Raw genomic sequence first — 14,124 nt, 5'->3', positions numbered from 1 at the left:
GTCTTTCCCCCTCACCCACCCCGCCCCGCCCCGCTCCCCTGTCAGGGCGCGACCCGGGGAGACGCGGCGACGGCCCCGGGGCCGCCCGCGGGCGCGTGAGTGCGGCCCGGCTCCCCTCCCTGGCCCCGCGGCGCCGGCCCCTCCCCGCGGCCCCCGGGGCTCGGTGGCCCGCGTCCGGCCGCCCCGGCCTGGAGTCCACCTGCGTCCGGCCGCGGTGCGCCCGAGCGCGCGCGGCGAAGGGACGGGGGCTCCCGGGAGCCGTGGCGCCGGCCCGGCTGCGGGGAGGGCGTGTGCCTTGGCCGACCCCGCCCCGGGTCGAGATTCAGTTTGGAAACGCGAAGATTTCCCGCCCCCCCCAGTTCGTGATGTGGGCTTAGGGTTACTTTTCGTATTGACTTAGGAAAGCACGTGCTCTCCAAACTGGCTTTTGCGCTTTCCCTGTCATCGTCAGTGATTCCCTGTCATCGTAAATGATGCGTGGCCGAAGCGACTGAAATGTTTTAAAAGCCGGATGCGCCCAGGATGATGTAGTCATGTCAGTTTAAGTGGCTTTGGGGTATAATTTTGTGTGTGTGTAAGGACTTGCAAAAAAAATTCCGGCAAGAGACATGTAATGAATTTATGTAGGATTTCAGCGTCAGTATTGAAGTAATCAGATTTCAGTGGTTGGCGCAGCCTCGCAAGTAAATGGCCCCTTATCCACGAGGTTGAGGTCTTAACTGTTCATTTTGAGCGAGTTCTCTAGGATCAGCTGACTGCTGATTATAATTCACACTAGACGACGTAGAGGTTGTGTCCTTAGTTGATAAGCAGAGATTAGAGCTAACATTTAACATTCTACCCCGTAGCAAGTTTTCTCTGCTTCTTTTCGGATCATTCTGTTCAAATTAAACTCAGGTCTGTCTAGATGAATAGCATTGCTTGGTGCATAACATAATAGCTTTATTTCTAGTAGTAACACGTATTAGCTTATATACATTATGTATATATAATCGTGCTCTACAACTGTTTAGTATGATTCCAAAGTTGGAAAATTAGGAACAGTAATACTGGGCAATGTTGAGTAGTGATTGTTTGCCAGACTTGTTTCAAATCATCTACACGCTTTATCTCATTTAATCTTTGGGATAACTTTTTGCATAAACATAGGTTACTCTTAAATACTTGAGTACACGAGTTGGATTTGAATGTGTCCAAATGGTGAATATGTACATTAATTGTTTCTGTTTCTGTAAAACAAGGGTGTTGGCAATATAAAATGACTGAGTAAAATGTGTTTTTCAAGTTGGAAGATGGCTTTTCAATTGCGTGGAATTGCAATTAGTCCCTTTATTGGAGTATTCAATAGTTTCCAAAGCCCTGTGTCTCTTTTTAATCAAAGTTCCCATTACATGTCATTGTCACTCAATCAACAGGCTGTGCTTGGACATTCAGAAAAAGTAAATGTTGGAAAGCCTTAATTGCCCCTGGTGAAAGGTCTCCTCTTACCCTGTTTAGTCTCCTAGTGACATTCCTAATTAGGGGTTAACAAATGACATACAGGAAGGGTGATTTTCCAGTACCAAACCGAGGGAATAAAAAACAGTGGGTTGGCTGTTACTTTGTTGATGAGTCTAACATTCATGGGTACATGAAGGTTAAGAATGTTCTGTAACCTATGTTGTAGGGGTTCTAACCTCATTTTTAAGTTTGCCTTTGAATGTCTTAAACATATTCGAGTCCAGTACTTTGTGCATTAAGAAATTTTTGACTGGATTTAATTGAGTAGTTTGGACATCCTTAATCAAGTTTATTCTGGGTCTTCGCTGGCGGTCTAGTGGTTAAGACTGTACTTCCAGTGCAGGGGGCGTGGTTTCCATCGCTGGGCGGGCAAGTTGCACAGGGCAACCAAAAAAAAAAAAAAGATTATTCTGTTTCCAGGGGCGATGGTGGGATCCAGCAGTGTGCATCCTATGAGAGCAGAAGCTGTTGAAAGGCCTGCAGAGGATGAGGGAAGCGCTCAGAAACGTGTCTCATTTGTGATGAGAGCGTGTTGGACTTGACCCATCTTTGTATAGTGGTCTGCCATCAGTAAGGGATTGAGAACGCTTTTGCCAGTCGATATTTATAAGAGGTTCCTTTACCCGAAGGCATCCTCTTTCGGGAGGAGATGAGTGGAGGTTTGTCATCAGTGGAAGGCTGTAGAAGACAAAGATGCAAGTGTTAATCCTTCCGCCCATCGTGACTAACTGATTCCTGCCACCACATGCATCTCCAGGCACTTCCCTGGGAGATATTTGACGTCTGTGGGCAGACCCTAGTAGAAGAGGGAAGGAAGGGAAAGGGTGGGAGGAGCCAGAGCACAGGGCTTTATGAACGGGCTTTCATTTGGGCCTCCATAGACTCTGAAAACCTTTCCAATAATACTGACTGTGTGTGTCTGTAAACCTCTTATATGTTATTTGTGTTCAGAAATAATAGAGAATGTCTCTTTAATGTGCTTCATAAACAGTGGAGCATATTGAGAGTACAGAACAGGAAAAGTTGTTAACTTCTGTGTGTTTGCCATTGTTGGAAGCCGGAGCGACTGTAACGCCAGCCTTGGCTCCTGTCTGTGAGGCATTGAAGCGGTGTTGTGTTCCATCCGAGAGAACACCCCTTCTTCCTTCCTTCAGAACTCAGCTGTCAGGGGGAGTGAGTGCCCTTTTAGGTCCTGCGGCGCTGGGGCCTTTTCTAGGTCCTTCATGGCCGTATCTCAGCCTGTGGAAGGTGTGCAGTGAATGTTTGTGGGATGACCAGGTATGCTGGAATCCGCTATCTGTGCCCGCCTCTTGTGGAAGTTCCACTCGCCTTCAGGGGCAGGGAGGGCCACTGCAGGCTCGCCCTCTCCAGGGTCCCAGCTCACAAGGAGCCTTTGGCATTCAATCTTTTATGGCTTTATATTGTTACAGCAGGAGTGTTTTCCTGTGTTTTGTTTCCCCACCCGAAATACAGGCTGGTCGAGGGCAGGGAATACATGTTTGTACAGGTCTGTGTTTGAGAACTTCCTTGTTCATCCGGTATAACAATCTATACCGAGTAGATTCATTTTTACCTCTTGAGTGACTAGTAGGTGCCATGGGGAGCGTCAGAAATACTCAAGATGTGGTCCCAGGCCTCAAGTGAGTAGTATCTTATTTGGGCAAACATTGTGTACATATGTGGAACGGTATAAGAATTTGGAGTTACATAAAGCAAATAATCAGAGAAGGCAATGGCACCCCACTCCAGTATTCTTGCCTGGAAAATCTCATGGATGGAGGTGCAGTCCATGGGGTCCCTAAGAGTCAGACACGGCTGAGCGACTTCCCTTTCACTTTTCACTTTCATGCATTGGAGAAGGAAATGGCAACCCACTCCAGTGCTCTTGCCTGGAGAATCCCAGGGACGGGGGAGCCTGGTGGGCTGCCATCTATGGGGTCACACGGAGTTGGACACGACTGAAGCGACTTAGTAGCAGCAGCAAAGCAAATAATAACAGCTACTATCGATGGAGTGCTTAGACTGTGCTTTTGCATCTAGATTTATTTGACTCTCAATCCTGTTATCCCGTTATAGCCCCACCTTTTACATGGAGAAACTGAGGCACAGAGAGATTCAGCCACGTGCCTGAGATCACAATGCAAGCAGTAAGCTAGGGAGATGGGATGTGAACCCCAGGCAGCCTGGCTCTGGAGTCAGTGTGAATTCTCCCCAGAGCTTTGCTTTATCAAAGATAGAAGAGAGAGCTAGAACTTGACCCTAGTTTCTCAGCTGTACAGACTCTTTTACAATTTCAAAGTAGCACTCACAGTGGCTGTGACTCTCAGCTGCAGAAGCAGTGCCAGATTTTCCAGGCAGAAGAGGTTGATAATGAAATGGTTGAGGGGACTCTCTATTTTGATATGACTGAAAGCACCAAGAAGAGAAACCGAATTTTGCATTTCAAAGCTGAGAGAGCAGTAGGACTCTTGCGTGGCAGACTCTTGTTGAATTCTAGGACAGTGATTCACAAGGACAAAGAGCCGTGACTGTTCAGGATACTAGTTCAGTGTCTGCTCATGTGAAATAAAACAGTACTGAATGAACTTGTTACTACCGTTCTTTTAAAAAACACTTTTAAACCCCTAGTGAATGTAACTTACCAGGATGGGCATGTCACGGAAGGCTTCTGGTGCCCACCTGTCCGGTTGCCTGGTCCTTACGTGAAATCTTGACCCACTTCTTCAGCTTGTCTTGGACAATCGAGCACTCTTGGGGCCCGGAGGCCTCTTCCAACCAAGTCGTATTTCTCTGGTGAAAAAAAAAGTAAAACAGCACTGCTGCTTTGGTGTGAGACCTGGAGGGAGGTCACTCGGAAGCCATGTGGACTCGGATGAGGGCCCGCAAACAGAACCCAGCAAGATGAAGGAAAACGGTATTCTTCGAAAGCCCAGTTTTGTGTCCCTTTAGTTGGGAGACGACAGTGTTATCTTGTGGGTGTTGGGCACCGACAGAGTCCACTGAACCCACATGACCCCGCCGATAGGGAGCACCGCCATTGGCCCTGGAATCCAAGGAGGAGGTGCCCTGGAGCAGGCCTGGGCCTGGTTAGCAGCTCTGCAGGTACGTGTTCTGGGGGACACATCGCTTCTGCTGGGGGATCGGGGGACAGCCTGTAATTTCAATAAGAAATGACACGGTGCTGCTCTCCTTTTAACATCAGCTCATATTCTGGGATGGCCTGTCAGCGAAGGAGCTGATGGCTGTGAGTGTTCCCCGCAGTTGTGCTCTATTTAAGTATCCAAGGCTACAGCTGGGGCTAAAAGAATCTACATGGAAGTGTTTTTATCCAACTGGCACGTTAGCCTCAATCTTAGTTTCGGCCTCTTCTCTGAATGGGGGATTTTTAGAGAAAGAGACAATGATGCAGTGATTCATTTGTCTTAAACCTGTCAAGCTGGGGTAATGGTGTCCCTCTTGCCCAGTTTTATGACTCTGAGGGTGGTAGAGTGGCACCCTGACCAATACGGCAGTGGTTTAAGCATGAGTGTAGACAGAACGACCCAGGGCTCCTTATACAGTGACAGTCACAGATGCCTCCACCTAATCAAGAAATTAGAGCTCTTTAGAGCCACAGCTGGAGGGGCAGCTGTATTTTAAGTTCTCAGGTGATCCTGGTACCCATCATTGGAAGAATAAGCCCTGTATTTTATAGATGAGAGAATCAGGGCAAAGTTAAATGGCTTGCCTACAGCTGGCTCAGTGGTTTCAAGATTTTATCACCAGATAGTGTGCAATTTCAGAGTTTTACGGCTGGAAGAAATTTTCCAGGGCATCAATTCTGTAACTCACTTTATGGCTGCATATAAATCACACTTGTTCATACCATTTCCAAGTCAGATATGAACACAGAGAAATAATGTTTTCTCAAAGCCCGTCTTCTGACCTGGCCAAGGTAAAGATCAAAATGTCAGTCACCAAAATTTCCTTATAATTTTAATGGATACTTTTTGTTAATTTCAGGAACAGCAAGTTATTTGCAATATTTTTTATTATGTAACCTGTGACGCCCTATAACATTTTTTTGGAAACTAGAGAATATTTAAAACTGAAGTGAAAGATTGAAAATTTTTATGAGTTACTTATTCAGTCTTAGCAAGAATTTTCACTACTTTATTAGAGTTTCTTTTGTTTTGGAAATTTGGTTGATTTTTAACTGTTTTTTTTGTTTGTTTGTTTGTTTTCTTTTCTTTTCAGGGCGTCCTACCTTGGAAACAGCACAGTTTGGCTTCCACGTCTTCTGTGGGCTTAGAGAATCCTTTTTTCACCATGTCATCAGTAGGGACAGAGAACCAGGTTGGTTCCTTCAAGATGTGTCCCAGTGCCTTGGAATAGCAGCTGTTCCCAGAAGTGAATGATCATGGCAGGTGGCTGTGCATAGACTGTAGGGCCAAGTGACCGATATAACATTCATGGAAGAATGGTTTAAAACACTGAAGAAAAGGCAAATTTCAAGAAGCAACCCAAAGCCGTTTAGGATTTTGAGCAGCTGAAAGAAGACAGCTCTGCAAATACGAAGTGCACGACTCGTGTGTCTTACGAGGTCTCTGTTGGCCCGTTGCTTGAGTGTGTGATGTCTGAGTTGTTTTTCCTCTACTGCTAAAGCTGGTAATCTGCTTACAGTCAGAGTTTCCTTCTGTGTGGACAGAAAAGTAGTCAATATAATAGGGGAAGTGGGATCTTGTGTTGGATGCTGGCCCCAGACGTTCACTTTCACCAAAGGATTCCTCAAAGTGCTGGATATCGAGGAATTGCTTCTGCTCAGTGATTGTTCAGAGCTCTGTGACTTCAGGGTCATTTCCTTTATCTTCCTCCAGCCTCTGTGTGTGCCTGCTTTTTTCTTGCACAGATTTTTGGAAAAATCCGATGACTGTATTTTTTCAGCTTAAAAATAAGAATTATATGAATCATAGCTTCATGAACAGCCTTTCCTAGGATCAAAAGTAGAGTAATTGTCCTTCTTTTTCAGAATGCCTCTTTTTTTTTTTTTTTTTTACTGTTTTTATGTTCTTATTCGGTGTTTTGTTTTCTTCCTCTGTTTTCTAGAGGGAAATGAAGCATGATCACGATGTTCTGTTTTTAGTTATGTAGGAGCCCAGATGTAGAATTTACAGGAAATTTACATCTTTCCCCATTATTTTTCTAACCTTGTTTTAAGCTTCCATCGGACTTCTTTTTAGCAGTATTGATGTAAAGGCCACGTTCTTACTCTGCCCTTTCTTTTTTAGGGCGATAGTAAGAAGCAGGGATTTCTCCAAACACTGATAAGCCCAAAAAGAGAAAAAATGAGAGAGGAAGCTTTTGTGATTAACAAATGAAGCAGTTGATCATTAAGGTCATTGATGTGTGTGTACACATGGTCAGCGTGAAAGTCAGCGTGGGTTAGAGCTAAAATGGTTAACAGACATGAGTGAATTGTACTGTTTTCAGCTCTTCTAACTTTTGCCAAGTCAGTTGACCTCATCAATACTTTTTCTCCTCCGGAGACTGTGGAAACCATTGTTCTTAATCAAGTTTTACCAAACAGAGAAACAGAAACAAAACAGGTTTTAAAATTTAATAAAGCGAAATTCCTGAAACCATTTGTCTTTTTTTTTTTTTTTCAATATTTCCTTTCACAGAGGCTTCCTTTACCTCACTCCTTCTTTTGCCTTTCTGCCCTACCTAGTTATCGCCCGGTCTCACTTTAGCATTTATTTCTCATCTGTCCAGAATTTCTCGTTTGGTGTCTTTCCTTCCTGCCTTTTTCTATGACTCAGCCTCCCGTCGAGAATGCTTTCTGTTCTCTTTACCCTCGGTCTCCTTGGCCGTACCCCTTCCTGGCCAGCCCCTCCGGTCTTTTCTGGTTATCTCTTGCTGGTCCCTGCTGCCCTCCTAGCCCCGCTCGTTTCTGCCACCCTCCCTTGAGTGATGACTTCTCCTGTACCCCATTGTCTCCTGTCTGTAGAGCTCCCTGGTCTGTCATGGTTTCATCGAGCTCTGATTCCTGCTCGGCACACTGCATTTGTGGTGTTTTCTTCCTATACCTTTTGTGTATTTGCTCCATGAGCCTTTTTCTATTTTCCTTGTCCCTGGGTGGCAGGCATCACTAGATGAATTTGTTGTCTGTATTTGCATGGAACCCACGTCCTTGCTGTGTATTTCCTGGGTAGCCAGGATGAATCAGTTATTATTAACTTTTCTTGGAACATTGAGCTTCCTGTGTTTTCTGCTTCTAAGAATTAGATTGGTATTCTAGAAGACTAAGCTTACTCCAAGAGAGGGTAATCATCCGATGCTGGCATTTTTAACTTTTTAGTCAAGAGTTCTTGCCATTTCAATTCACTGCCTTGCCTGGAAAGAGTAAAGACGGACATGCAAAGCAGGTTTGGGGGTAGGGGTGGGTGGAAAATGAGAAGAGAAAGGTAAATACCACAAAAGGACACATAGTTTCTAGAACTAGAAGGAAAACTAAAACCACAAACCACAGACACTTAAGATTTATTAGGTAAAAGGTCCCCTTAAAGAATAAAAACTATCTAATTCTGAACTGTTAATACAAGGTCATCTGTTTTTTTAATACTTTCAAGTTCTAAGATGTGAATAACAAAACAAACTTAATCTTGTAAATATTTTATTTTGAGAGACTTGATGTCTCCTTAAGTATTAACCCGTGTCATTTTGTAACAGTCTCAAACTGTCATTAATAACCAACCCTGTTAGCTTCTTGCCTTGGAAAGCATATAAATTGTATACTTTTGCCCCTTTGGACTCTGGAGTCCTGATGAAAAGGTAGCTTTTTAGCAAAATATTGTGCTGTTGATGATTTACCTTGTCATCTTTTTCCTTCATTCTTGCATGTGTTATGAGGGTGGTGCTGTGTGTATAAACTACTGGAAGTAGACTAATGTGAGTACAGATGCCGCTTTATTAAACGTGAAACAGGAGAACCCTGTAAAGCACACAGTGTCAGCTGCACAGTCGTCTCTGACTTTGCGATCACCTGAACTGTAGCCCGCCAGGCTCCTCTGTCCGTGGAATTCTCCAGGCAAGAATGCTGAAGTGAGTGGCCTTTCCCTTCTCTAGGGGACCTCCCCGACCCAGGGATTGAATCTGGGTCTCCTACATTGCAGGCAAATTATTTACTGTCCAAGCCACCAGTGAAGCCCATAAAATGTAGTGTCTAAATACTCCTCTTAAGAGCCACCCAACAAATGGAAGCTGATCATACTGAATCTTCTTTCTGCCAGGGCCTGCCTTCATTCTGATGGTGGTTGTCAGGTATCTTGGAGCCGATTCTGTCATATTCACCACTTGTGAGCAGTTAGTAAAAGCAACATCAGAACCACCGTTAGGTAATAACAGGAAATGTGTGCAGACATGCCGAGTGCAGCACTGTGGTCTGAGGTTCCAGAGATGGGCAAGGTGTGGGCTCTTCTCTCCAGAAGCTCATCACTGAGTAGGGAATTGTTGACGAGCGAACGCTACAACACAGTGGGGCAAATGCAAAAACATGTTTACATAAGCAGCTGCTATCACAGGAAGAGATTAATTGAGTCAAAGTATAAGTCAGAAACTTCAGAATGTCAGATACAGTGTGTAGATAATGGGTGTGTGTGTTGTGATTATGAAGTCATGGGTGGTCCCTCCCTTATTACCTGTGTGAATCGGACAGCTTCCTTAAAGCTCTCAGACGCAGTGTCTCCACTTACAAATAGTGAAAATCGTCTAGTAATCTTGCATGGGTTAAAGGAGGTAATATGTATAAGGGGCCATATGGTTCCTTACGGGCTTCCCAGGTGGCCCTAGAGGATGGTCCCTTACTCATATTATTGTTTAAAATTTGGCGAACACCCGGTAAAGAATATGGGAGAGGAATGTACTCTTACAGCGTAGATAATGTTGCCCAAAACAGTTGGAATTCCCATTTCACGTATGCTTTTATAGTTTTTAGGAAAATTTACCTTACTCAAAACCTTATAGTCAATCTCTCTCTTTTTTTTAAACCAGTTTATTTCCCTTAGTCCACCTGCCAGATGTAGTTCTCAATGACAGTTATTTCTTCCCATAAGTCACATCCATTCTCAAATTTAAAATTTGCTCACTTAAGCGTATGTAATAAAACTATGCCATTAGCTTTTAAAGTGTTTAGCTAGAGTGACATCACTGGGATGGGTTCTCGTAACAACTGCTTTCAGAAAAGTTGGAGGAAGACTTACTGGATACAGACGCTTTGGAATGTGTTATAAAGTCAGTCTTTGTGTAGTTATAATCTCAATGCCTGAATTTTATGTGAACCTGAATTTAGTTCCTGGATTATATCTACATTTTTGTTCTTTCAAAAGGTGTTTGCAGTAACTTCTGTCAACAGAACCAAACTGCACAGTCTGCATTTTCTAGTGTAGTAGAAAAAAATTGACAGGCTTCCCTGGTGGCTCAGTGGTAAAGAATCCACCTGCCAATGAAGGAGACATGGGTTCGATCTCTGGATTGGGATGATCCCCTGAAGAAGGAAATGGCAACGTACTGCAGTTTTCTTGCCTGGGAGATTCTGTGGACAGAGGACCCTGGCAGGCTACAGAGCACAGTGTAGTGAAAGAGTCGGACACGACTTAGCGTCTGAACAATGACAAGGAAAAATTGGCACAGTGATTTGATATTATTTTGCTTATGGTTGGATTCATTTCTTCCTAAATTATCAGGTCTTAAAATACAGGTCTGTCTTAGACCATATGATAAATCAGGCTGGGTTAAGTTTTAACTGGAGACAAATGATTCTTCTGATCTGGGTTGTTTAGCTTTGTTACAAAAGTCCACTAATATGATTAGATTTGTCTATTCTCTTGTGATTTTGTGTATTATAAGGCTTATATTTGGGATAATTTTTAATTATCAGTATTGAGATGGAAGTACCAGCCCTGAATTTTGATCAAAATATATGTCTTGGCTAAAGCATCTTCAGTAAAGTTCATTGTTTGCAGTCAGGGGATTTAAATCAGTTTGGTTTGTGTTTTATGGCTGGTGTTAATTTGTTTTGACATTCCGTTCACAGATAGGGAAACTGTATTTCCATAGCAAGGGAGACTTGGTACATTACTATTCCAAAGTTTAGTTTTAAGCTGGCTATGATTAGACAAGTGGCTTTCACTTGGTATTCTCAGCAGCAGTCCTGTGGGCACGTTAATGTGTCTAATTGCCCTAATGAATGTCTAGTTAGCAGAGGCTTTGGGACCTCGCAGCAGATGGTGTGGCGTGGGCTGAGGTGCCGATCTTATCTCTGAGTGCTCTCTGTTACAGTCTTTGAGAAGTGAAATTTTTTCTGATAGTGTTTTTTTTTTCCTTGAAATTTTTTAATATTATTATTATTATTGGTAACAATAACAATTGCCCTTATGGAGCCTCAGTAGGGTCAGGCTCTTGACATACATTGAACTCTTTGCTACCACTCAGATAATTTCTAATAAAATTTGAGGTGATAAAGTGTATTTATGTAGTATATAAATACATGTTTATATTGATAAATAAGCAAGTAAATGCTAGGTCAGTTCTGCAGATCCGTTGGCTTGTTGTGTTACACTTTCCCCACTGTTAAAACGAGGGCAGAGGAGGTGATTGACTCGCCCAAGGTCACACGGACAGTAAATGGTGAAACTAGGATTACATTCCAGGTCTGATTAAATTCCACACTTTCCGTCACTTTTAAAATGTTTGCCTTTCTAAAATGTACTGCCTTTTAAAATGTTTCCTCTTGAAAAAGTTAAAGTTCAGCTGTTTTATAAGTGCATGTTATTTTGAACTAAGATGGACTCTATATAAATTCTATGTGAGACGCCTGATTTTTCCCCCAAATAAAGCAATAGTGTTCCTGAGGATGGAGGTTAATGAGGCTCAATGTTAAATGTATACAGTGCTCAGTGTCGAAACAAAGCCAACTATTATGGAAAAGTACAAAGGAGGTGGTGAGAATCGCTAGGTCGGTGATTCGATGTATGGTCGGTCTTCCAGACTTTTTGGCATATAGATATGTATATGTGTATTTTTTAAGCAAAAATAGTTTTATAACGTGCTATTTAGTAACTCGTCTTTCATTTATTATATATTGGCCACCATTCCGCAGCATCATGAGTTGATATATCTTCATTGTCCTTTTTCATTTTCTTAAAACGAATCTTTTTATTTTAGAACAGGTTGGGGTTTGTAGACTGTTGCAAAGCTAGTACAGAGAGTTCCCCATTTCCCCCATCATCAACATCTTACCTTGCTGTGGGGTGTTTGTCAGAACTAGTGAGCCAATATCGGTACGTCGTTATTAGCCAAGTCCAGCTTCCTCAGACTTCCTTATTTTTATCTCTTGTCTTTTTCTGTTCCAGGACCCTGAGCAGGACTTCATGCTTCAGTCCTCACGTCTCCTCAGGCTCTTCTTGCCTGGGACAGTCTCCTAGACGTCTCTTGGTTTTTATAACTTGGACAGTCGGGGGGGGCACACTGGTCAGATTTTGTCGCGCGCCCCTCAGCTGGGATCTGTCTGGCGTTTTCCTCCTGGTTCAGCTGGAGTTGTGTGTTTGGAGGAGAGAGACCCACGGGGGCAGAGCGTGGTTTTCATGGCATCGTTTCAAGGCTACCTCCTGTCTGCGTGACTTTAACCTTGAGGGGCTGAGGGGGTGCTTGTCAGCTTCTCCCGCGAACTTCCTCTTTGCCCCTGGTTTCCATCAGTGCTCTTGGGAAGAAGGCAGCCCCCACGTCAGGAGTGCAGGGTCCTGCTCCACCTCCTTGGGGCGGGGCAGGGGATCTCCCCACGGTGTTTGGAATCTTCCGCACAGGGCGTTTGTCTGCTCTCCCAGTTATTCATTTATCCAGTCATTGATTTATATCTGTGCAGACTGATGGATATTTATATTGGTGTTATAATCGGATATAATCGTATTGCTCTAATGGCTCCACCTGTGGCCAATCAGAAGACCTTTCAGTTGGTTCCTGTCTTCCTTGGCTATACCCTTTTTTTTTTTTTTGATGTGGACCATTTTTAAAGTCTTTAATGAATTTGTTACAACATTGTTTCTGTTTTATGTTTTGTTTTCTGGTCATAAGGCATGTAGGGTCTTAGCTCCCTGACCAGAGATCGAACCTCATCCCCCTGCATTGAAAGGTTTAGTCTTAACCAGGGGACCACCAGGGAAGCCCTGATACCCTGTTGTTGTGAGTTAATATCTTCATTTTTTCACATAGCTGCTCGGTATTCCATTGTACAAGAATACAATAATATATCTAATCCCTCTTTGGCATTCCATTGTATGAGTATACCATAATATATTTAATCCCTCTTTGATAATTTAGGTATCAGGTTTCTCACCATTGTAAACAATGCTGTGATGAGCAGTCTTCAAAAACTGTACTTATGAAAACGTTGTTCGGTCATCCTGGAGCGGTTGCTGTGTTAAAGGGCCCGCCAGTGTTAGGTTTCCAGTGTCCCTGACTTTCTCTTAAGGCTCTCTTAAGCAGATTTCTGAGGAGTGAGCATTTTCACCTGACCTGGGAAAACAGTGGTGTGTTTATCACTGTTGTCGCCTCCCTTTTTGCTTTTTTTTTTTTCATGTGATCAGGGCTGGTGGTGCAGGTGGCACCAGAGGTCCCGAAAGCTGCTTTGAGAATTAATCTCCGTGTCTCTGTCGCCCCAGCCTTATCTGTCAGTTTGTGGCCAGTCTTGTTTAAAACTTCCATCCACTCCCCCCACCCCCACCACTGTATTATTTGCATGGATGGAGTGATGAAGGGCAGAAAGTTTCCTCTTGCTTTATCTAAGCCAGACTGAAGCCAAGCCTAACTGTGTTACTGTCTTTAAAACTATTTCATTGCAGACAAATACTCATCTTGCTCATCCTTGTGGTCATTGTATGCAGATTCCTGTCTTCTGCTAACCTCATTCAGATTATCTTGCCTGTCTTTTGACAAGATTGCAGACTTTCCCTTTTCTTCCGTGAATTGGCTTTGTTATAATCACCTTTGTTTTCCTATCTGTGGTATTTCTGAATTTTGGCTCACTTTTATCTCCTGTTTCATTCATCGAGCACCTTTTAAAGAAGCATCACCCTTCTTCTCATTTCTAAGTAGAAGTTAAAAGGAAAATTAAAAAAACCCACAGTTTTGTATTCTTCTCTGGTCGAGTGCATCCAGTTATCCAGGGCTAATGTCTATCGTGGGTTTTAAATTCTTAGAAGACGCAGTTTCAACCCAGTGTGCTGTGAATGTGGGGAGCTTTACATCTGTAACATTTCACCTACTCTGCCTGTTTTACACTATCTTTTAAACCCTTCTTGATGCAGTAATGACTCTTCGTTTCCTTAAAATCCTCTTTGCTTTGAGATGGTCTTTTCTTAACTGTGATATCATTGCTGTGTGCCAGCTGCGTGACCTTAATTGTATTTCTTACCTTCTCTTTCTGTTTCCTCATCTGAAAGTGAGGCTTTTCAGCAGCAGACACCTCACTGGACCGAGTGTTGACTGGACGAGATCTGCTGTAGTGCCTGGCGTGTGATATTGCAGATATACTCTGTAAGTATTCCCGCCATCTTTTCTTCTCCAGCTATCTCACATACCTCCCATTACTTG

The 14,124-nt window shown here is 43.4% G+C and overlaps 1 protein-coding gene across 5 annotated transcripts in view; it reads left to right on the top strand.

The window, feature by feature from the left end:
* SLC20A2 (solute carrier family 20 member 2) overlaps positions 1-14,124 on the top strand; it is a 115,587-nt gene that overhangs the window by 90 nt on the left and 101,373 nt on the right. For 2 of the 5 annotated variants that reach the window (XM_061404597.1, XM_061404596.1), the window contains exons 1-3: positions 15-4,602; positions 5,737-6,082; positions 11,889-14,067. The exons of 1 other annotated variant lie outside the window; for it this stretch is intronic. The gene's annotated coding sequence lies outside the window, so the exon portion shown is untranslated. Of the gene's footprint in view, positions 1-14; positions 4,603-5,736; positions 6,083-11,888; positions 14,068-14,124 lie in introns of those variants that run through there. 2 more of the 5 variants (XM_061404599.1, XM_061404598.1) reach the window with 2 other exon arrangements.

This window comes from Bos javanicus, chromosome 27, assembly GCF_032452875.1.
Source record: "Bos javanicus breed banteng chromosome 27, ARS-OSU_banteng_1.0, whole genome shotgun sequence".
Taxonomy (NCBI): Eukaryota; Metazoa; Chordata; class Mammalia; order Artiodactyla; family Bovidae; genus Bos; species Bos javanicus.
The sequence above is the reverse complement of the archived record's forward strand: the minus strand, read 5'-3'. Positions and strand labels throughout refer to the sequence as shown.